This window comes from Phoenix dactylifera, chromosome 6 (genome assembly GCF_009389715.1).
Source record: "Phoenix dactylifera cultivar Barhee BC4 chromosome 6, palm_55x_up_171113_PBpolish2nd_filt_p, whole genome shotgun sequence".
Classification (NCBI taxonomy): Eukaryota; Viridiplantae; Streptophyta; class Magnoliopsida; order Arecales; family Arecaceae; genus Phoenix; species Phoenix dactylifera.
The window spans coordinates 8,846,058-8,868,352 of NC_052397.1; positions in this window are offsets into that span (position 1 = coordinate 8,846,058).

A 22,295-nucleotide genomic window follows, 5' to 3' on the forward strand; every position below is an offset into this window, starting at 1 on the left:
AAAGGAGAGAGAACCCATCATATGTTGAGTGTAAGAAACCCGGACACATTAAGCCCGAAGTGTCCTCTTTTAAAAAAAGTGTTCAAGAAGAAGAAGAAGGCATTTGTGGCAATATAGAGCGATAGTAAGGAGACATCATCTAAAGATGAACTCAAAAAAAGGCCAACATTTTCTCATGGCACACGATAACGAGGTAAATTTTGAACTTCTTTAAACTTTACTTTTGAAGAATTGTTATGATGCTTTCTATGAATTAATCAATGATTATAGAAAACTTGGAATGAAAAATAAAGAACTAAAAGCAGTAAAATCAAACTCTTATTGATCAATCTGAAAATCTTAGTAAGGAAAGAAAATGTTTGTTGATGAAACTCAAAGCTAAAATCTGAAAATTAGACCTCAGCAAAACAAAAGAAGACTTGAAAATGAAAATCAAAACTAAAGAAAGAAGTAGAAAATAACCTTCAGTAGATAAGTTCACATGTAGTTCAAAAAAATTGAAAATGATTCTAGTAGTCAACAAGCTATTTTTAATAAGGCTAGAATAGGATATAAAATATAATAAACAAAAACTAGTGAAAAACTTCTTTCAAGAGGCTTCTACAACTAATGAAGTGTTACTTGTTATTGCTGTGGTAAATAGGATATAAATCATATGTTTACAATCACAAAAACATCTAAGATACAAAGTAAAGAAAGTTTGGATTCCAAGATGAGCCATCTTACTAACATAAAAGACCAAGAAGGTTTGGTACCTAAAACCATATGACTATGTGTGTAGGTGTGTCTTGCGCCAAAGAAGCTAAAAGAAGTTGGTATCTTGATAGTGGCTACTCAGGTATATGACGATGATAAAGATCAGTTTCACGTTGATGCAAAAGAAAGTGGAGTGGTGACTTTGGAGACAATTGCCAAGTCCATAGTTGGTATTGGTAAAATTAGATCACTTCTTCCACTTTTATAGATAATGTATTATATGTGAAGGGTTTAAATATATCTATTATTAGTCGTTTCTTGAAGCATCTCTATGCATATTGACTAACCCATCGACATGCATTATCTTTGTGGACAGACATAGCAATGTATACATGATAAATTTAGATGAACTTTCTATGAGTAGTCATTGTCTAGTTGCCACGGATGCTAAAGTTAATGAGACTAGTTGGCTATAGCATTGTAGATTAGGTCATGCTAGTATAGATCTAATATCTAAGTTAATCAAAAGAGACTTAGTTAAAGGAATTCCTAAGCTAAATTTTGAAAGAGATAAAATCTGTGATGCATGCCAATTAGGTAAACAAACAAGAAATTCTTTCAAATCTAAGAATATTGTTTCAACTTCTAGGCTACTAGTTGCGCAACATCTGCAAATAAATATGCAGTCCCGAAAGATGATCTTACCACAAGAAACATGTGGTCATAGCTTATGGTTAACGAGATGAATTTGATGATTTGAAAGAATTTGAATTTATGAACGAAATTTGATTTTGAGAAAGATTGAATTTGGCATGTGTAATGTTTTAATAATACTGCATACAGAAAATTTGGTTTTGAATTGATAGATTTCATATGCTTATTTTCTGTAGATAATTACTTAATTTATTACCTGATTTATCTAGCTAGAGTGTTCATTGCTTACTGGGTTGTCTATCGATAGCTTTCTAACTATTTTTCTCAATTTTTATCTTGGTACACCTCGATACAGGTCAGTACACCTTAGTACAGATCGGTACGCACCTCGGTACAGATCGGTACACACCTCGGTATAGACTGGTACGCACCTCGATACCTCGATATAGGTCAGTACATCTAGATACGAGTCTTTACTAACTTGAAGTGAAGTTTCATACCGATTTTCTTTTGGTACGGTACGGTACACACTGTATCGGATGGTACGGCAAACCATGAAGAAAATAGTTTTTTATTGGAAAGAATCCCATATCTAGATGACTAGGATCATCTATGTCTACTAGTATGTAGGATCATAAAGCTATTTCTTTTGGCAAATAGTGGGCTTATGCAAATTATCCATTAACTAAGTTTTAATACTGCTGAAAATGAAAGAAAAAAGAATAATGTTCCTAATTTTTATGTTTCAAATTAGGGAATGAAGAAATATATACCTAAAAAAGAATTTACAGTACAGAAATTATTGTATAGAGGTTACAGAATCACATCATCAATTTTGAATTGAAGAGCTGCAAGCCGATCCCTCTTCTCCTCTAGCATCTTAGCATTTTCCCGTGATTGTTTGTCGATTTATTGATTCCTCCAATTTCGAGACGGATGCTTCTTATATCCTAGCAAGAGCATTAAGTGCAGGTTTTAGGATAGTTTTGTAATTGGTGCCCAATACTTCAGCTGGAGAAGAACCACTAGCATTCGGGGCATATTGAAAATCATTTTCAAATTTTAACCTTCAAATGGTAGAAGATAAAATGTCAAAAGGCATCAAGTCGTGACCACAAACAAGCTGATAAAAACAGGAATCAGAAGAAAATAATAAAGAATGCAGATATTAGAATAAAAGTGATCAAGAGCACAGGCAAGTTCATATGTATGAGAAAGTGGTGGGATATCCTAGGTTACAAATATAATTGTAACCCTCCAACAAGAAATGCACTAGATCCTTTGTAACTAATTCTAGGTTACAGAAAGTGATACAAAAGCCAATTGTAGAGTTCAAAATTTCAAATGAATCCCTAAGGTCTTAAACTGACCAGAGTTTAGGATTTTAAAATAATAATTAATTAAAAAAAGGTTCAAAACACTAATCTATCTCAAACTCCATATGTCAAACAATATAGGATTTAGAGATTTAAAACATTTTCAAAACTAGATTTGTTCAAGGATTTAAAAGAACATGTATACTCGAAATAGAAGTACAATCTAACTCAAAAATGAGAGGTGTAAAGAAATTTTCTCAAAGAAGGAACACATATAAACTCTAAAGAACGCCAAGACTTGAAAAAGCAATTTAAAGAGATGGAAAACTTACTCAAAGTTCGGTGCAAAATAAAACCAAGAATCCTTATCTGAGCTTTCCTATCTTAGGAAAGGCACATCCTCTTCTTTCTCTTTTCTTCCTAACATACCCCTATTGACCTCTTCTTATAGGCATGGAAGGCAAGTTCACGTGATTCATTAGGTCAGTTAAATAGTCAATCCAAGTAGGTCTAGCAGGTCAATTGGGTGAGTAGGTTAGATAAGTCAACAACTCAGCAACCTCAAGAACAGGGTTTATTCACATGAGCTTTTTTAAGAAAATATATTTATTCTAAAAATTTACTGAATGACTAAATGGATGTTGTTAACAATATAGCCTTCCCTATAGCCTAGTTGGTCATGTTAGTATAAAGCAAGCTTTGTTTCCCCATGGGCTCAAGTCCCATCTAACCTGTTTTCTCCCTTGTGCTTGGCCATGGCCTCCGGCATCAACATGCCGATAACCACTCCTCTGCCTTCCACCTTTCTGCATCAAGCCTAGGATGTAGGCACCGATATCGCTGCCTCCCTATGGCCTTAAGTCACCACAAATTCTTAACAAAATTAAGGATGTACTTCAGAATGAAATGAAAGGGAGAAATATAGAGAACAAAAGAACAAAAGAAAGAGGGTCACACATCTTATCCTGCCCATTGTTCTTAAGCAACAAAGAGGTCATACTCTGTGAAACTCCTTTTTCTCCATCTTGTTCCATCCAAAGTTGCTTGCTTTGTACTTCTGCCAATGAAAAATAGATTGAAATCACCAGCATCGTATTCTTGTATAACCTCACATCTAAACATCCCCAAGACTACATATGCACCAATATTTGGTATGTCACTGCATTGCCTTTGGAAATTGTATCATCTTTGCTGCCAGAACTAACTTACAAAAAATCAGCTTATACCAACGAAATGTATATCCATGGGGTTGGAGAAGTTTGAGCTTTAAATGATAATTTAAGATGAATATTTCAGCCAAAAAAGGGCCGAAAGTTCCAACAAGATTAACTTAGATGCAAGGTTATCCACTTTTATAAAGATGTGTCACAAGTATTTTTTAGTATGTGGTGAAAGAAGAATTATATTTGTACCGAGAAACATGTAGTAGTTATATCACCATGAAAAGTGATTTCCCGTTACACAGTGGATAATTTAATCTATAGCAGCTGTACTTGTTTCCAAACTATCCAAACAAGCCATCAACCAAAATCTACTTTCCAGCTCTTGAAGCCCCCTCTTCCTATCCCATTCTCTACTTTTAATCACTTCCACCTCTCCTACATCAGTATATCTGATCTCCTTTCCTTTGATTAAAATTTGTTGTTTCATAAAGAAAAAAGTCTCCATCTTTTCCCTCTTTAAAACACCAATTCATGCCCAATGATCAAAGGACTTTCCTTCTTCTTATTTTTTGCCAGAACGTTGAAACAAATTACAGAATCACCAAAGACACTCTTACATTTCCTCGGCTTCTATTTCTTCTCCAAAGTCATCAATCCTACCAAGAGAAAATGTTGCCCAAGAAGACAACCCAAGGGGGGGTGAATTGGGTTTGGATTAATTCTCGACCAATTAAAAACTATGATTAGTAATTAACAAATCTATTGCAAGCAAACTAGTTAAGTTACTAGATGAAGTGAATGAAGAGAGAGAGAGAGAACAGCAGCCAATACAAAACACAAACCAATTTATAGTGGTTCGGAGCTAACCCTTGCTCCTACGTCCACTCCCCAAGCTTCACTTGGGAGTTCACTATAATTCCTTGGATTACAGCCGGTTGTTTTACAAGTTCACAACCCAACTTGTGTTTTCGCGAGATCACAACGAACTCGGTCGGTTTTCACAGGCTCACCGACTAGAACCACCCGATTATTTTTCCGGAATCACAATCGAACCCTTACACCGTTGGTTTTAACTTCGGCTCACCAACAAACCTTACAACCTTTGATTCAATCCCCTGACTGAATCAAGTAAGACAACAATTTGGGAAAAGTTACAAGGAAAGCTTCTTAATAAGCAAATATTAAATAATATGAATAGAGTAGAGTTAGAAGCCCTCAAACAGATTTTGGAAGATGAAAAAGGGGCTTCTCGAACTCTGAGTCTCCTCTTTGAGTGTGCTGAAGATCTGATGTCAAAGGAAAAGCCTTGAATACGAAGGAAAGACTTCTAGAAATGTATTGAATGCGGTTCTTCCTTCTTTTGCTTGACTTTTCTTTTTAATGGACTCTTGGAAGTTGAAAAACACTTAATGCTCAGATGGAGTAACTCTCTTGATGTCTACTACTGTTCACTCTAGCTATTTAAACAGTTTCCTTTAAAAAATAGCCGTTAGACACTGATTTGTGGCCGTTCTGCACAGTCTGCACTTCCTGACAATATATCCGTTGGGGTCGGAGTCGACTTGCTCGATCTGGAGTCGACTCGGCTGTTGCTAGAGTCGACTCATGCTTTACTGGAGACGACTCGCCCACTGTTCAGGATTTGAATTAAAGTGTTGTCCCATCCTGGAGTCGACTCGGGCCAAACCTGGAGTCGACTCGCCAATATTCGGAGATGACTCGGCACTTTTGGAGACGGCTCGTTCTCAGATTTCCAGAGATCTATGTTTCTGCATTTTTCTCTCGAGTCGACTCGGATCATCTTGGAGTCGACTCGGCTCTCAGAGCCCGAAAAACTGATCCTCTATCTTTTGAGTTGAACTGTCTCGGAGTCGACTCGGATTATCTTGGAGTCGACTCGGCTCTCAGAGCCCGAAAACTGATCCTCTGTCTTTCTGTCTGTTACTCCTTGGAGTCGACTCGGAACCGTCGGAAGTCGACTCGGCAAGCATCGGAGTCGACTCGAAATCGTCGGAGTCGACTCGGTAACAGGATCTGAAATTCATCTTTCTGTCCTTCTGTCTGTTCTCAGTTGGAGTCGACTCGTAGTGTACCGGAGTCGACTCGGGCTTGTGCCAGAACCTCTGAAACACTTGGAGTCGACTCGTAATCTTCCGAAGTCGACTCGAGCTTCAGACTTTGGCTTAATTGAGTTCAGCACTTAGCCAAATGATCTTGAACAAAAGCTCGATGCTCTTAAATAAATTCACATATATTTGCCTGAAACACTAGATTGAATTCATTAGTACAACATGAAATATACTCAAATGCTTTGAGCTCATCAAAATCAAATAGGGGTATAACCAATCACTCCACAATCTCTCCCTTTTTGATGATGACAAAACATTGAGTATTTGTAAAGTGAATTGCTCAACAAAAGGAGATTTATAGTAAAGTTTTGAAATGAATTCAAATGTCTAGTCATTTAATTTATCCAAAATTGAAAGGTATGAATCAGTAAATCCTGAAATTAAAGCTCCCCTTTCATTTGGAATTATATAAGCCTTCATATCATGCAATCAATTGTTTGGCTTATATGTGTTTAATGAATTTGCTTTCTTAAGATTTCAGATTCTCCCCTCAACATGCATTCAATTTTGTTTAGGTTCTCTGAATTTTCTTTTAATGTCTTGAGCTTTTGAGCTTAAATTCTTACTTTCAGAGGAAAATCTGACAATTTGTTCTTGAGTATGATTCAACTAATCTCCGAATATCCCTTGAATAGATTCTGGAGATTACTCCTTGAGGAGCCCCAACAGAGAGATAATGAGCCTCGAGGTATCGAATCCACTAAGAACAAATTACTCTTTTTGCTTTAAGGAATTTTTTTTTTAGTGATTCCCTTTACATCATATTTTTTCCCCTTTTTGTCATCATAGCAAAAAGGCACAAACACAGAAAATATAAGAACTCAAATGCACAGTTTTGAAAGGAAATTTCTACTCATTGTATTAAATTCAAATTTGAGTACAAGTGTGATTACATAACAAAAAGTCCTCAAGGGACTGTACATTAAAAAAATACACTAGGTTTCTTTGTAGTGGAGGATGTGGCTCCCGTTCTCAGTCTATTACTTGCATGACCAGCTTACCCCTCAGAGACGTTCCCTAGTTGTTCGATGATCTCCGAGGTGGCCCTAGACTATATCGAGGTGAGCTGGGTCACACTTTCTTGGAGGGTGTCAAGTTTGGAGATCAAGGCATTGCTAGCCTTTCTGCACCCTGACTTTGGCTACCAAGCTCGTTTCTGATGCTATCTCGCATCTTCCTCGTGTCATCTTTACGTCGCTAATATTCCAGTATTGAGCTTGAACTAGGCTCCTGATGTTGTAGATTTCCTCCTTCAGGTCTGCAACCATCTTGGACACGGCTGCTAAGGAGGGAACAACATCAGAGGAGGGAGCAGTCAGGGGACCTCGGAGCTCTCTCAACAAGTCATCTCTCAGCTCCCTCACAATCTCCTGTCTCATCTCCGGAGCTGCTCAGGACAGATCCTGACCTCCAGGGGTTGCTGAGGTGGTGGTGCAGTAGAGGGTCCAGCTGAAGTGGATGGGAAAAGGACCAGAAGTGGAAGAAAAGTGGGAGGAGCTATGTAGTGATCCTGGTCATGATCAGGACTAGGTGAGTGATAGGTGGTAGGGTCGGATGGTGTGGCTGAAGAGGTTCTCCTAACCCAGACTCCTTCTACTTTATGGAAGCCCATCCTGTGAAGAGTCCCCTCACCCATACGATCAGTATGCCTAAGGGAGCGTGTGGGTTCTCCCTCAAGGATAGGGACCTCTAATTCTCTAAAAATAAGAGTACAGAGCATACCATAGGGAAGGCTTAGCCTAGGCTTATCTAAGGGTTCACAGAGATACTTATAGATTAGCTTTGGGAAGTTTATGGGAATGTCATGTAGGATGTAGAACATCAATGCTAGGTCCTTTTCTGAGACAAAGTCAAACCGACCAGTCTTAGAAAAAGGTCCTAGATATGATGCTCAGGAGGAGTCGCATTTCAGCCGAAAGCTGATTTGCAGACACCTTTTCGATGGGGGATTGGGGTGGTCTCCCTAAAATGGCCGTAAGGGCCTCTGTCCTATCTGTAGGATGTGTGGGAGCGATCCCATCGCAAGACAAGTGGAGGATCCTAGCAATGAGATCTTCGGAAATGAGAATGGGACATTGGCTACTACTCCTTGGACACCACGCCACCCCTTGTGACGGTCCCATAAAATTTCCGAACTAACCCGGGTAGGTGGGGAGGTCAAGAGAACAAAAATATTCTAGACTTTGGGCTCTAAGTGATGCCCTAGGTTGAACCCTTCCCGGGAGAGGAAGTCAAAGTTGACTTTCCTCCCGGTAGAGACTGCCCTTCCGGCGCATGGTTGCGAGGGAACCGTCCTCGGCGGAGAAGGAACCGGAGGTGGTGGCCTCACGGGTTCGTTTCTCGCCTTGGACCGTCTCTCGGAGCCGCTCGCGGAGAGAGTCTCTTCCGGCTCGGGACAACGACTTTCCTAGGCATTTTGACCTAAAATCGAGGGATGGACAAGAGAATGGAAGAAAACTCGAGGAAAGGACCTAGACGGGTCGGAGACGACTCTAGGGTTTTGGAACAGTCGGCCGAGAATAGAAGTGAGGAATAAACATTTCGATTAGGGTTAAAAATCGGATTCCCGACCTCGAGTCGACTCCGGTAAGTCGCGAGTCGACTCGACCTCGAGTCGACTCCTAAATATGCGCGAGTCGACTCGCCCACGAGCCGACTCTAAAATCTATTTGAGTCGACTCGAACTCTGGCACATAACCAACAAACTTGTTATTACGTGCCAAAGGAGAGAGTTATGGAAATATCTAAGATTTAAGAACTGATTTGATGACCATAGATAAGAAATCCTATGTCTAACATAAGCTAATCATCAAAATCAATCAATTAGAGGAGTATCACAGAATGGATCAATCACTCCTAACCCTCTTCTAAGAATACAAAATCGATCTTCACTCAAGGGTTTTGTGAAGATATCAGCAAGTTGATCATCAGTGCAAACAAATTCAAGCATTACATCACCATTTAACACATGATCTCTTATGAAGTGATGTCTTATCTCAATATGTTTAGTTCTTGAGTGTTGAATTGGATTTTTAGTTAGATTTATGGCACTTGTATTATCACAATTTATGGAAATCTTATCTTGTTTAATGCCATAATCTTCAAGTTGTTGCTTGATCCATAAAATTTGAGCACAACAACTCCCGGCAGCAACATATTCGGCTTCAGCCGTAGATAGTGCAACCGAGTTTTGTTTCTTGCTAAACCATGAAATTAATTTTCTCCTAAAAATTGACAAGACCCGCTGGTGCTTTTTCTATCAAGTTTACAACCAGCGAAGTCTGAATCAGTGTACCCTATTAAATTTATGCTTGATTCTTTAGAGTACCATAGACCTATGTTTTTTGTTCCTATGAGATATTTAAAAATTCTCTTAACTGCAATTAGGTGTGATTTTAGGATTAGATTGATATCTAGCACACATGCATACACTAAATATGATATCAGGTCTACTTGCTGTAAGATATATAAAGATCCTATCATACCTCTATACAGCTTTTGATCTACTGATTTACCTGATTCATCTTTGTCTAGTTTGCATGATGAGCTCATGGGTGTGCATTGCTTGTTTCCATCCATATCAAACTTCTTAGCATTTTTTGATGTATTTAGCTTGATTGATGAAATTCCTTCTTTGGATTGTTTGATTTGAAGTCCGAGGAATAGTTCATTCTCCATCATGCTCATTCAAATTCACTCTGCATTAACTCAGCAAACTCTTCGCAGAGGCGATTGTTAGTAGCACCGAAAATAATATCATCTACATAAATCTGTACTACTAACATATTTTGTTTTTCTTTTAAAAACAGTTGTATCAACATTCCTCTAGAAATTCATGGTCTAATAGAAATTTGCTAAGTCTTTCATACCATGCTCTAGGGGCTTTTTTAGACCATAAAGTGCTTTTTTAGTTTATAAACATGATTGGGGTATTGATGATTTCAAAACCAGGAGGTTGTTCTACATAAACTCCTCATTAATATACCCATTCAAAAAGCACTTTTTACATCCATTTGGAATATTTGAATCTTTATTGCATGCAAATGCTAGTAACAATCTAATTGCTCAAGTCTAGCTACAGGAGCAAAAGTCTCATCAAAATCTATACCTTCTTCTTGATTATAGCCCTTTGCTACTAGTCTAGCCTTGTTCCTAATACAATTCCATTTTCATCAAGTTTATTTTTGTATATCCATTTAGTTCTATTATTGAGTATTCAGTGGGTCTTTCAACTAATTCCATACTTTATTTCTGTAAATTGGTTAAGTTCCTCTTGCATAGCATTTATCCAATTTACATCATTTTCAGCTTCTCAATGTTTTAGGTTCTAAGTGTGAAACAAATGCAAGTGATTATTTAAGTTCCTAAGAGAGCTCTAGTTCTAACAGGTTGAGATGGATCATCTAAAATTAATTCTTTAGGGTGACCGTATGCATACCTCCAAGCCTTTAAGCCCATGATCAACAATTACCTCTTGGCTTGTTGAAGTTTCTCCAATTGCTTCGGTTCATTCTCTTGTATGTCATGTCATCCTTTTCCTCAAGTATCCTGCATCATCATCAAAGCTACTCTCTTGCTAGAAGAGCATCATTAGTATCATCAAAAACAACGATGATTCTTCAATAACAAGGGTTCTTTTGTTGAAGACTCTATAAGCTTTACTTGATGTAGAATATCCAAAAAGATACCTTCATCAGATTTGGAATCAAATTTACCTAAGTTATCTTTCCATTATTATGAATGAAACACCTACACCCAAAAACATGAAAATAGTTTACTTTGGGCTTTCTATCTCTCCAAAGTTCATAAGGTGTTTTCTTTATAATTGGTCTCAATAAAACTCTATTTATATATGCATGATGTGTTAATGGCTTCCCCAAAAATACTTTGGGAGGTTACTTTCACACAACATGGTCTAGCCATTTTCTCTAGGGTTCTATTCTTTCTTCTACAACTCCATTTTGTTGTGGTGTCCTAGGTGCAGAGAAATTATGAGTTATCCCCTTTTTACTACAGAATTTCAAATAGATGATTTTCAAATTCCGTTCCATGATCACTCCTAATAGCTATAACTGAAGCATTTCTTGAGTTAGTTACTTCCTTATGAAATTTCTTAAATACTGAAAATGCTTCATCTTTATGAGCTAAAAACATGACCCATGTATATCTAGAAAAATCATCTACAATGACAAGACCATACTTGTTTCCACCAAGGCTTGTGGTTCTAGTTGGTCCAAAAGATCCATGTGAAGTAGTTCAAGGGGTCTAGTAGTAGAGACACAATTTATGGATTTAAAGAACTTCTAGATTGTTTGCCATATTGACATGCTTCACAAATTTTATTTTTCTCAAATTTTAGCTTTGGCAAACCAATCACAGAATCTCTTTTAACTTTTTGATATTGTATCCATACTTGCATGACCTAATTTACGGTGCCATAACCAACTTGCATCATTGACTTAGTATCACTAGCTACTAGCAAGGCTATTTTGGCAAGATCTTCAAGATCTACTACATAACATTGCCACGTCTTATTCCTTTGAATACTAAGCTATTGTCAATTGAGTTGGTTATGATGCATAGAGATGGCTTAAACAGAACATCAAAACTCTATCACATAATTGACTAACGCTAAGTAAGTTATGCTTAAGACCATCTACAAATCGTACATTATCAACGAAGGTTGAAGAGGTGATTTGTACTTTACCTATACCAACGATGTGACCTTGGTTATTGTCTCCAAAAGTCACAGCACCTCCCTTTTTAGGCTCTAGGGTAAAGAATTGCTCCTTGTCACCCGTCATGTGTCTTGAGCAGCCACTATCCAAGTACCAACAGTTTTTGTCGACCTTGGCTGCAAGACACTCCTACACAGAAAATCATACAATTTTAGGTACCCAAGTTTTCTTGGGTCCTTCAAGGTTAGTAATGTTGGTTCCTTTTGGAACCCAAACCTTTTTAATTTTTCTTTTAGCTTCTATTTTTCTATGGTCACACACAACTTTATGTCCTACTTTTCCACAGCAAAACAGGTTATATTTTTAGTTTTACTTTCCCAGCTTTTACAAAAAAGTTTTTAAGAAACTTTTGCTTATTCTTAGGCTTATACCCTAAACCAGCTTATTAAATACAGCTCTTTGACTATTAAGATCATTTCTAATTTTTCAGAACTATATGTAAACTTTTCTACAATAGGTTTGTATTTTTCAAGTTCTTTTGTTAAGTTCAGTTTTTTCTGTTTTTAGTAAGTTTAAGTCTTTTGTAAGATTATCTTTTATAGTTTGATTACTGTTTTTAAGTTCTGAAATCTCTTAGTTAGTCTTTCGTTATCTTTAATTAAGGTATTAGTTTTTTGAGTTAATAATGGTTGCTTGTTTTAAGTTCTAAGTTTTCTTTGATAATAGTCCTTTTCTTAATTAACTTATTTTATGGTATAAGATTATTAGTTATTCAATTCTTTATTTTTAAGGTTAGGATCTTATATTCATCCATTAGTTCATTAAAAGCATCATACAATTCATCAAAGGTAAAATCTAATGAGTTTCAGATATTACCTCATTATCATTTGCCATGAAGCAAAAATTTGCTTTTTCCTCTTGTTCCTCATCGATGATGATGATGATTGATCGGAGTCTGTCAAAGTGGAGACGAGAGCTTTCTTCTTCTTGTATTTGCTGCCCTTCTTCAGCAAGGGACAGTCGATTCTGAAATGTCCCGGCTTCTTGCATTCATAGCATCGATTCCCTCACTTTCCTTTTTACCTTTGTCCTTGTTGTAGGAACTTGAGGAACCTCTCTTCTGATGAAAGGACTTCTTTCGGTTAATGAATTTCTGAACTTTCGCACGAGAAGAGCCTCATCTTCATCTCCCTCATTGTCTTCTTCTTCACTGCTGCTACTGCAAGAGGGATCCTTGTTAGAAGAAGTAGACTTAAGGGCAATTACCTTTTTCTTGTGGGAGGACTCTTCTTCACTGTGTTGCTTCATTGTGAGCTCATGTGTCAAAGATCCAAGGAGCTCCTCGAGTGCCAGCTTGTTCAAGTCTTTGGCTTCTTGGATCGCCGTTACCTTGGCTTCCCATGACCTTGGTAAAGATCGAAGAATTTCCTGACAAGGTCACTGTTAGTATAACTTTTGCCAAGGCTTTTTAGGCCATTGACAATATCAGTAAATCTAGTAAACATGCAAGTGATAGTTTCATTAGATTCATTTTAAATAGTTCATACTTATGAACTAGCATGTTTATTTTGGATTCCTTGACTTGATTCGTGCCCTCGTGGGTCACTTCAAGTCTGTCCCATATCTCTTTTGCAGAATTGCAAGTAGAGATTCTATTGAATTCATTATGGTCTAAGGCACAATAAAGTACATTCATTGCTTTGGCATTTAGTTGTGCCTTCCTTCTATCATTGTCATCCCAATCTTTTTCAAGCTTGGGTATAGCAATGTTATCTACATAAATAGAAGGAATGTATGGTCCATTAACTATGATGCTCCAAACATCATAGTCTTGGGCTTGGATAAATATCCTCATCCTAGCCTTCCAATAGGTGTAGTTGGTTCCATTAAAGAATGGAGGCCTATTGGTGGATTGCCCCTCACTAAGAGAAGATCCAAAAGGGGTTGTCATTTTGATCTTTTACTCTTTTAATATAAGACCTGCTCTGATACCACTTGTTGCCCAAGAAGACAACCCAAGAGGGGGGGTGAATTGGGTTTGGATTAATTCTCGACCAATTAAAAACTATGATTAGTAATTAACTAAATCTATTGCAAGCAAACTAGTTAAGTTACTATGAATGATGAATGAATGAGAGAGAGAGAGAGAACAGCAGCCAATACAAACACAAACCAATTTATAGTGGTTCGGAGCTAACCCTTGCTCCTACGTCCACTCCCCAAGCTTCACTTGGGAGTTCACTATAATTCTTGGATTACAGCCGGTTGTTTTACAAGTTCACAACCCAACTTGTTGTTTTCGCGAGATCACAACGAACTCGGTCGGTTTTCACAGGCTCACCGACTAGAACCACCCGATTGTTTTTCCGGAATCACAATCGAACCCTTACACCGTTGGTTTTAACTTCGGCTCAACAAACCTTACAACCTTTGATTCAATCCCTGACTGAATCAAGTAAGACAACAATTTGGGAAAAGTTACAAGGAAAGCTTCTTAATAAGCAAATATTAAACAATATGAATAGAGTAGAGTTAGAAGCCCTCAAACAGATTTTGGAAGATGAAAAAGGGGCTTCTCGAACTCTGAGTCTCCTCTTTGAGTGCGCTGAAGATCTGATGTCAGAGGAAGACCCTTGAATGCGAAGGGAAGACTTCTAGGAATGTATTGAATGTGGTTCTTCCTTTTTTGCTTTTTTTTTAATAGACTCTTGGAAGTTGAAAAACACTTAATGCTCAGATGGAGTAACTCTCTTGATGTCTACTACTGTTTACTCTAGCTATTTAAACAGTCCTCTTTGAAAATAGCCGGTTAACACACTGAGTCCGCGTCTCTGCACAGTCTGCACTTCCTGACAATGTATCCGTTGGGGTCGGAGTCGACTCGCTCGATCTGGAGTCGACTCGGCTGTTGCTGGAGTCGACTCATGCTTTACTGGAGACGACTCGCCCACTGTTCAGGATTTGAATTAAAGTGCTGTCCCGTTCTGGAGTCGACTCGGCCAAACCTGGAGTCGACTCGCCAATATCCGGAGATGACTCGGCACTTTTGGAGACGCTCGTTCTCAGGTTCCAGAGATCTATTTTCTGCATTTCTTCTCTCGAGTCGACTCGGATCATCTTGGAGTCGACTCGGCTCTCAGAGCCCGAAAAACTGATCCTCTGTTTTGAGTTGAACTGTCTCGGAATCGACTTGGATTATCTTTGAGTCGACTCAGCTCTCAGACCTCCTGATCCTCTGTCTTTTTGAACTTTAGTCGACTCGGATTATCTTGGAGTCGACTCGGCTCTCAGAGCCCGAAAACTGATCCTCTGTCTTTCTGTCTGTTACTCTTTGGAGTCGACTCGGAACCGTCGGAAGTCGACTCGGCAAGCATCGGAGTCGACTCGAAATCGTCGGAGTCGACTCGGTAACAGGGTCTGAAATTCATCTTTCTGTCCTTCTGTCTGTTCTCAGTCGGAGTCTACTCGTAGTGTACCGGAGTCGACTCGAGCTTGTGCCAGAACCTCTGAAACACTTGGAGTCGACTTGTAATCTTCCGGAGTCGACTCGAGCTTCAGACTTTGGCTTAATTGAGTTCAGCACTTAGCCAAATGACCTTGAACAAAAGCTCGATGCTCTTAAATATAAATTCACATATATTTGCCTGAGACACTAGATTGAATTCATTAGTACAACATGAAATATACTCAAATGCTTTGAGCTCATCAAAATCAAATAGGGGTATAACCAATCACTCCACAAAAAAGCGCAGGACTTCATAAACACCCAGGAGAAGATAACCCTTACTTTTAGCTGATATGGCAAAACAGGGTAATGGAGAAGACATTATGTTAAATAAATTTAAAACATGGTAAAGTTAATATTTTGAAGAATAATATCATTTTGAAAAAAGCCCTCTAAGGAAATGTCTAATTAAGATAACATGTAAATCAGGAATTACCTCCCATTTGAATTCAATAAAAATAATTAAAATTCCAAATTGCTTAACAATTAAAGATTGATTCTCCAACTTTAGTACCAATTCCAATTTTCGGGTTGGCACAAAATAGCAACTTCTAAATGTTAAGGTAATCCGCACATCTTAACGCCTCATAAATTCTAGAATATCCAAACACTGCTAAATATGAAGGTTCATAAAAGAACTGATTTACATGTTAGTTTCCAAGAAATATGATCTATTTTATTGCTCTTAAGCACACTGCACATCAATAGATTTATATTTCTCTAAGCATATAGTGGATTATCACATCATACAGATACTTCATAGGCGCCTCATTCCTTCTTTTCTTTTTTTCTCTCTTTATCTTTTTTTTTTTTCCTTTTTAAGAGCCATGGTTCCTCTCTCCTGAATCCAAACTTATTCACAAACCAAACTTTTTTTTAAGGTAATTAAACGCTTTCCTCTATACTTCTATCTGAGCAACTAACTTGATCTTCACCTCATCAGTCAACACCATATCATCTAAAAATAACACAAATAGCAATGTCTTTCTACATATCAACATTATGTCCATCTCCAACTAGTGCAATTACTGGGTTACATTTGACCAAGGTTTGAAGATTCAATTACATTTCAGTTTCAAGGCTGCCATGTTTCAGTGTCGACAAGTTTGACTATAACAATAGTTTCAAATCAAATTTTGAAACTTTAGCTAAAAAAACACAAAAAAATAATGAAAATTAGGGAATATAAGAGAAACAAAAGATGCCAAGGAAACATATATGTAGTTTTGAATTATATTGTATTGTCAGCAATCATCAAAGTTACAAATCCTTTGTTTTTGGATCACATGCCTGAACGTATGAAAATCATAACTCTTCGAAAATCAATGGAAATGTTATAAAAAGTACGTTTGATAAAACCTTTATATACTACCATAAAGCTATATATGAATATGAAATTTGATACAATAATTACCATCATATTAATCATCTAATATTGATATAAATGTAGAATCTATTGAGTATAAAAAAAAGTCTAGGATTACTGAGGATTTAAACTTAGGGGTGACAACTTACTCTACCCATCACTTACCCAACCCGACCTGACCCTAATGGGGTGGGTTTTACCTAACCTGCAGCAAATCTAGGACAAGTAAGGGTAATCATAAAACCTGCCACGATTCCCATCCAAATATATGTAACTCTTCAAAAAATCCCCCCCACCCTTTACCATAGTCACTTCACTCGTGATAAAGATTGAACATGTAAATGAGTAGATGCCATGATTTTAATTGACTGCTTTTTTTAGTTTAAAGGACAATTGACTTCTTAAAAAATATTTTTTTTTGGTTATGTTTCTATTATTGTTGAAAATTTGATTCGTTATACTCTATATCTTCAACTCTTATTTTACTTAATGTTATGTGAAGTACTAAAGTTTATTTTTGTATTCTGTTTTATTTGTTTGATTTGTATAAGAAAAAAAAAATTATTTGACAAAAAGCATAAAGTTGGAATGGAGGAAATGGAACAAAAGAAGAAAAAATGGCAGTAAGATCATTCATTTTTTCTTGCGTCCGGGCACAAGGGAAAGAGAGGCGAGCGGCTATAAAATACAGCATAATCGAGCCAATACAGCATAGGCACCGCAAATCATCATCATAATTTGTGACAAAAAAAAGATAGATAGAACTACGCTTTACCCGACTCGATCCATCCAACCTACCCTATCTAACTCTAATCGCCCCATCCATCCCCAAGATGAGTCCGAGCGGGTATAGGTAATCGCCTACCATATCCATACCTAACTTATTGCTGTCCCAATTTAAATTAGGAACTAGCAAACCCAAGCTTAAACATTGTGCGTAGACTTTTATCCTACATCTATTTGAAGATTATCTCATCGTCGAGGTCGGCGACGGCGTCGTCGTCGCCGCCGATGAAGAGGGATAGCTGTGGATGACGTAGAGGTTGAAATCGTTGGTGGCGGTCGTGTCTATGGGAGGGGCGAGGTGATCGGGGTCGCGGGCGAGGTGATCGGAGACGCAGGCGAGGTGATCGGAGACGAGGGCGAGCCAGTAGAGGACGGAGAGGAGCCGGGGCCAGGGGTAGGGGGGTGCCCGGTGCCTTGAGGGCGGAGCGGTTAAGCTTGACGGGGCAGTGGAGGTGGCGGAGGAGGGCGGGGAGGTCGTCGTCGAGGTCGGCGAGGGGCCAATCGAGGCGGGCGAGGACGAAGCGGAAAGCGTCGGTGATCTCGCAGCCGGAGGGGAGTGGGGGGCGGAGGGAGGTCGGGGCGGAGTGGGAGGAGAGGTAGGCATTCACGTATTGGAGGGGGGCGGACTGGCGGAGGACGGGCGGCCGCCGGCGGAGGACGGCTGGCTGCTGCAGAGGCTGGCATCGGAGTCCCGGCCGCCGCCGATGTCGAAGGGGCGGCCAACGTCGAACCGCGCCGCCCTATCGGGGAAGCCAGTGATGGAGGCCCTAGGTAACCGCCGGCGCCCTCCTCGCTGCATCCCTTCCCTTTTCTTCTCTCGCTGGTATTCACTCTTTCCCGCTTTTCGTCCCAAAATCCAAGGTAGGTTTTGAAATTGGTGTGCGCTACTTCCAGTTTTGACGCCGCATAGAACGGTCCCCCGCTGCCGCTTCCCAAGCGCCGATACACCGAAATAACGGACCCCTCGAGAGCCCTAATGGCTCTCTTTTGTAGGCCTAACGCCCTTGTGCCCAACTGACTTAGGCCCAGTTTGAGAAAGCTGTTAGTAGTAGTACTGTTGGAAGTAGAGCTGTTTGAAGCAGAGCGTTTATAAAAAGCTATTTGCTGTTTGGTAACTACATTTTTAAAGTACTGTGGCACTTTAACATGTGTTTGGTAAACAAACTGAGAAAATACTTTTGTATGACAAAATGACCATAAAATACATTATCAGTATTATATAACAGAGCATAATAAAATATAATATATATTAATATATAAATATATGATATAATTTAATATTAATGTAATGTAATATAATATTATTATAATATAGTACTATAACATTATGTATTATAGAATAATAATTTAATATAATATTAAATTATTTAACATAACATATCAATGTATTATGATATAATGTAATATAATTTATATTTTAGTATAATACAATAATAATATATAAATATATATTATTAGTGTAAATTAATTTTTCATCCTTCTAATGACCATTTATCTCTCTAACAAATTTTCTGGCTAGGTGATAGAATTGGTTAATAAATACTAACATTTTTATTTATTTATTTATTTATTTATTTAGATCAGATTATTTGCCACTCACTCATTATTTTTTTTATTTATTTTATTTAGTTATTTATTTATTTATTATTTTATTTCGTTGAAATATAAAGGAGTCACCGGCCATGGGTGGTGGCCGGCATGGTCGCTGCCACCGTGGGCAGCCATGAGCTCCCAAAACAAAAAAAAAAGAAAAAAAAAGAAGAGGAAGAAGGAACAGAGGTGGCGACGTTGAGAGGAAGAAGAAGATAAAGAGGGAGAGGGAGAGGATGGGTGAGAGAGGAAGAGGCGGGATGAGGGTTTTGGAGAAAAAGTGAGATTTAAATGGGGTATTTTGGTCCAAAAAATAGCTTCCCGACAAACCTGAAAACAGCATTTTCGGAAAGCTCCAAATTGGAGCTTCTTCCCAAAAGCTGTTTTTAGCTTCCCCAAAAGCTGTTTTCAGCTTCCCGCAAAAGCTGAAATAGCTTTTCTGAAAATTTTACCAAACACTATTTTTTTAATCTCAAAGTACTTTTAGAGAGTCAGAAAGTGCTTTTTGGCCCTCCAAAAGCTTCCCCAACAAGGCCTTAAGTCCATTTGAAAAACTTTTTGAAGAAGCAAAAAATACTTTCTAGCCTTTCAAAAATATTTTTGGATAAAAAAATATTTGGTAAAAATTTTGAGAAGCTGTTTTAGCTTTCTCAGAAAGTTAAAAATAGTTTTTGGGGAGAAACTCTATTTTAGAGCTTTCCAAAAAAGCTGTTTTAAGCTTTGTCGGAAACCTATTTTTTTACCAAAATACTCATAATAAAATATAACAATTACATACTTTGTCTCTTTATAAATCTAAAAATTTGCTGGAGCTCTAACAAAGAATCCTAACCGTGGATAAGACTCCCTTCCATGCAAGAAAGGTATTCTTGTTTCCTATTATTATTTTATATCTTTATTATTATATTATACTATAAATATAATATTATATTACGTTATATCATAATACATTAATATGTTATGTTAAATAATTCAATATTATGTTATATTATAAAAAATTAATTTACGCTAATAATTATAATATTTATACCTTTATTATTGTATTATACAATAAATATAATATTATATTACCATTACAATAATATTATCTATATCATATATTTATATATTAATATATATTATATTTATTATGTTCTGTTATATAATACTATGCAATGTCTTTTATGATAATTTTATCATACAAAAGTACTTTCTCAGACTAAACACATGTTAAAGTGCTACAACACATTATAAAATGTAGTTATCCAAACAACAAATAGCTTTTTATAAAAGTTCTAATTCAGAAAGATTTACTTCTAACGTCTCTACTTCTAAAAGCTCTACTACCAACAGCTCCTCCAAACAGGGCCTTATTGGCAGAAAAAATTCGAAATTCAAATGCTCTCCTAATTGGCTGCACAAGGGATCTAAACTAGGGAAGACACCCTTGCGGTCACATGCTAAAATTGCGAAAGTTTTGGGCGCCCAAAAGGTGGTCCTTGCATAGACTTGACAATGCCCGTGGTCCCGTTCTCCTTTTGCCACTTGTCCTGCCTTGTCCTAATTTGGTAAGTTGGGGAGCTCTTGGTTGGTGAAGACTTGGTCTTTGGTTGGCCACGGTTGGCCCTTGCTGTTGGTTTCTCCCACGGATTGCTGGACTTGGCTTCCTTGGGTCTTTGATGGCTCGCCTGGTGTTTCTGCTAGTTTGCTCACTGATTTGGTAAGCTGATGAACTCTTGGCTGGCTGGACTTTGTCTTTGGCTGGCCACAGTTGGCCCTTGTTGTTGGTTCTCCCCGCGGATTGTTGACATAGCTTCCTTGATCTTTTGATCTCTTGGCTATGCATCTAGACTGATGATGCTCCCCGCTTGATCTCTATGAAAGAGTCCTTGGACTCCTCCATAGATTCTGCTAATAACGTTCCTTCTTTGCCTCCTTGCTTGTGCTCGGATGCATGCCATTGTCTTTGGCATGCTGTTGACCGAGTCTTTTGTTGTGTTGGCCGTGAGTTGCCTTGTTTGGCATGGGGGCTTGCATGTGCTCTATTTGCTGGCTGATGTGTGGCCCCTTTGATTGTGCTTGGGTCAGCCGGATGTTAATGTGGCCCGGGCTTGGCCTAATGTGGCCTGATGTGTGCTGGTTCAGCCCAAGCGTTTGCCTTTGATTCGATTGGCCTGATTGCACTTTGATCGGCTGCAATTGCATGCTGCTGATTGCACTCGCATGCCGAACTCTATGGTGACTGAATTCCAGTTCGGTGGTGCACCGACCTTGGTCCACTTGACCGGGCACGTGTTGCTCTCGAATGCCGGCTGTTGGTTTTGTTCATTGATTTTCTGAATCAATGAACAAAACCAAGATGCCTTCTATGGAGCAGCAACTAAGCACCTACTCGAAGAGGATTCAAGGGAATAGCAGGAAGAGCAGCTGGTGTAGACAAAGGGGCAGTTTTAAATGGTGGAATTTGTGAAGGATGGTGCTGGTCTTGCTGGTGGAGACGCAACCGTATAAGAGGAGATGAGGCAGGGGGGGATTCGGGGGCCCGATCAAGTGGTGCTCTTCTGTTCAGGAGAATCTAGAGGAGGGTGCCGATTGAGAGGTTTCGTCGAAGATTAGGAGATCATGGGGTAGGGATGATGGAGAGCGGGTTTTGGAGCATTGTGGGAGGGTGATAGCAAGAGGAAAGGACTCCCGTCTCAAATAATTAATACCAAGGACACTTTTATTCTGCAACTGATCATGTGATAGTCACGTACCGTAAGTTTGTTAATGGAACAGGATAAACAGCAGGATCATTTTGAATCACATTAGAAACTCGAAGAGTTTACTTGAACAATTTTAAAAATGAGGAGTAAAGCATAAGAATCACCCAAACTCAAGAGGATGAAACTATAATTTTTATAATATTGAAATATGAGCAAGATTTGATCAGAGTATTGCCAAGTCTTTCACGACTCGGTTGAATTGGTGAGTTAACCAAAATAAACATACTCATGTTTATAGTCTTTCTATTTGTCCAAGATTTTAACTCGACTCGGTTAGTACAAGCCGTTACTAAGACCGAATCAGTACAAGTCTTTACTAAGTTAATTCGAGTTATCACCTAGTTAGACCACAACATCATTGAATTAGTGAGAACTGAAAATCAAGAAGGTGAAATGAAAGCAAGATCCTATTCCTTCACAAATAACAACTAGAGATGGATGTAAATTATCTCTTAGGGTAGAACAAGTCAATTCGGTCTTTCATAACAAAGTAATAAATGGAACTGCTTAAAAATGACTTATTAGTAGATTAATAGATTATTTCGGAATGGCAGATCCATTATGTATCCTAAATCAAGTAAAGGCTTTGGCATTCCAACAAGCTACTGCTATATCTATTTCACTAGAAATTGATATCTTCTATATGAGATGGTTAGTCCAACACATTG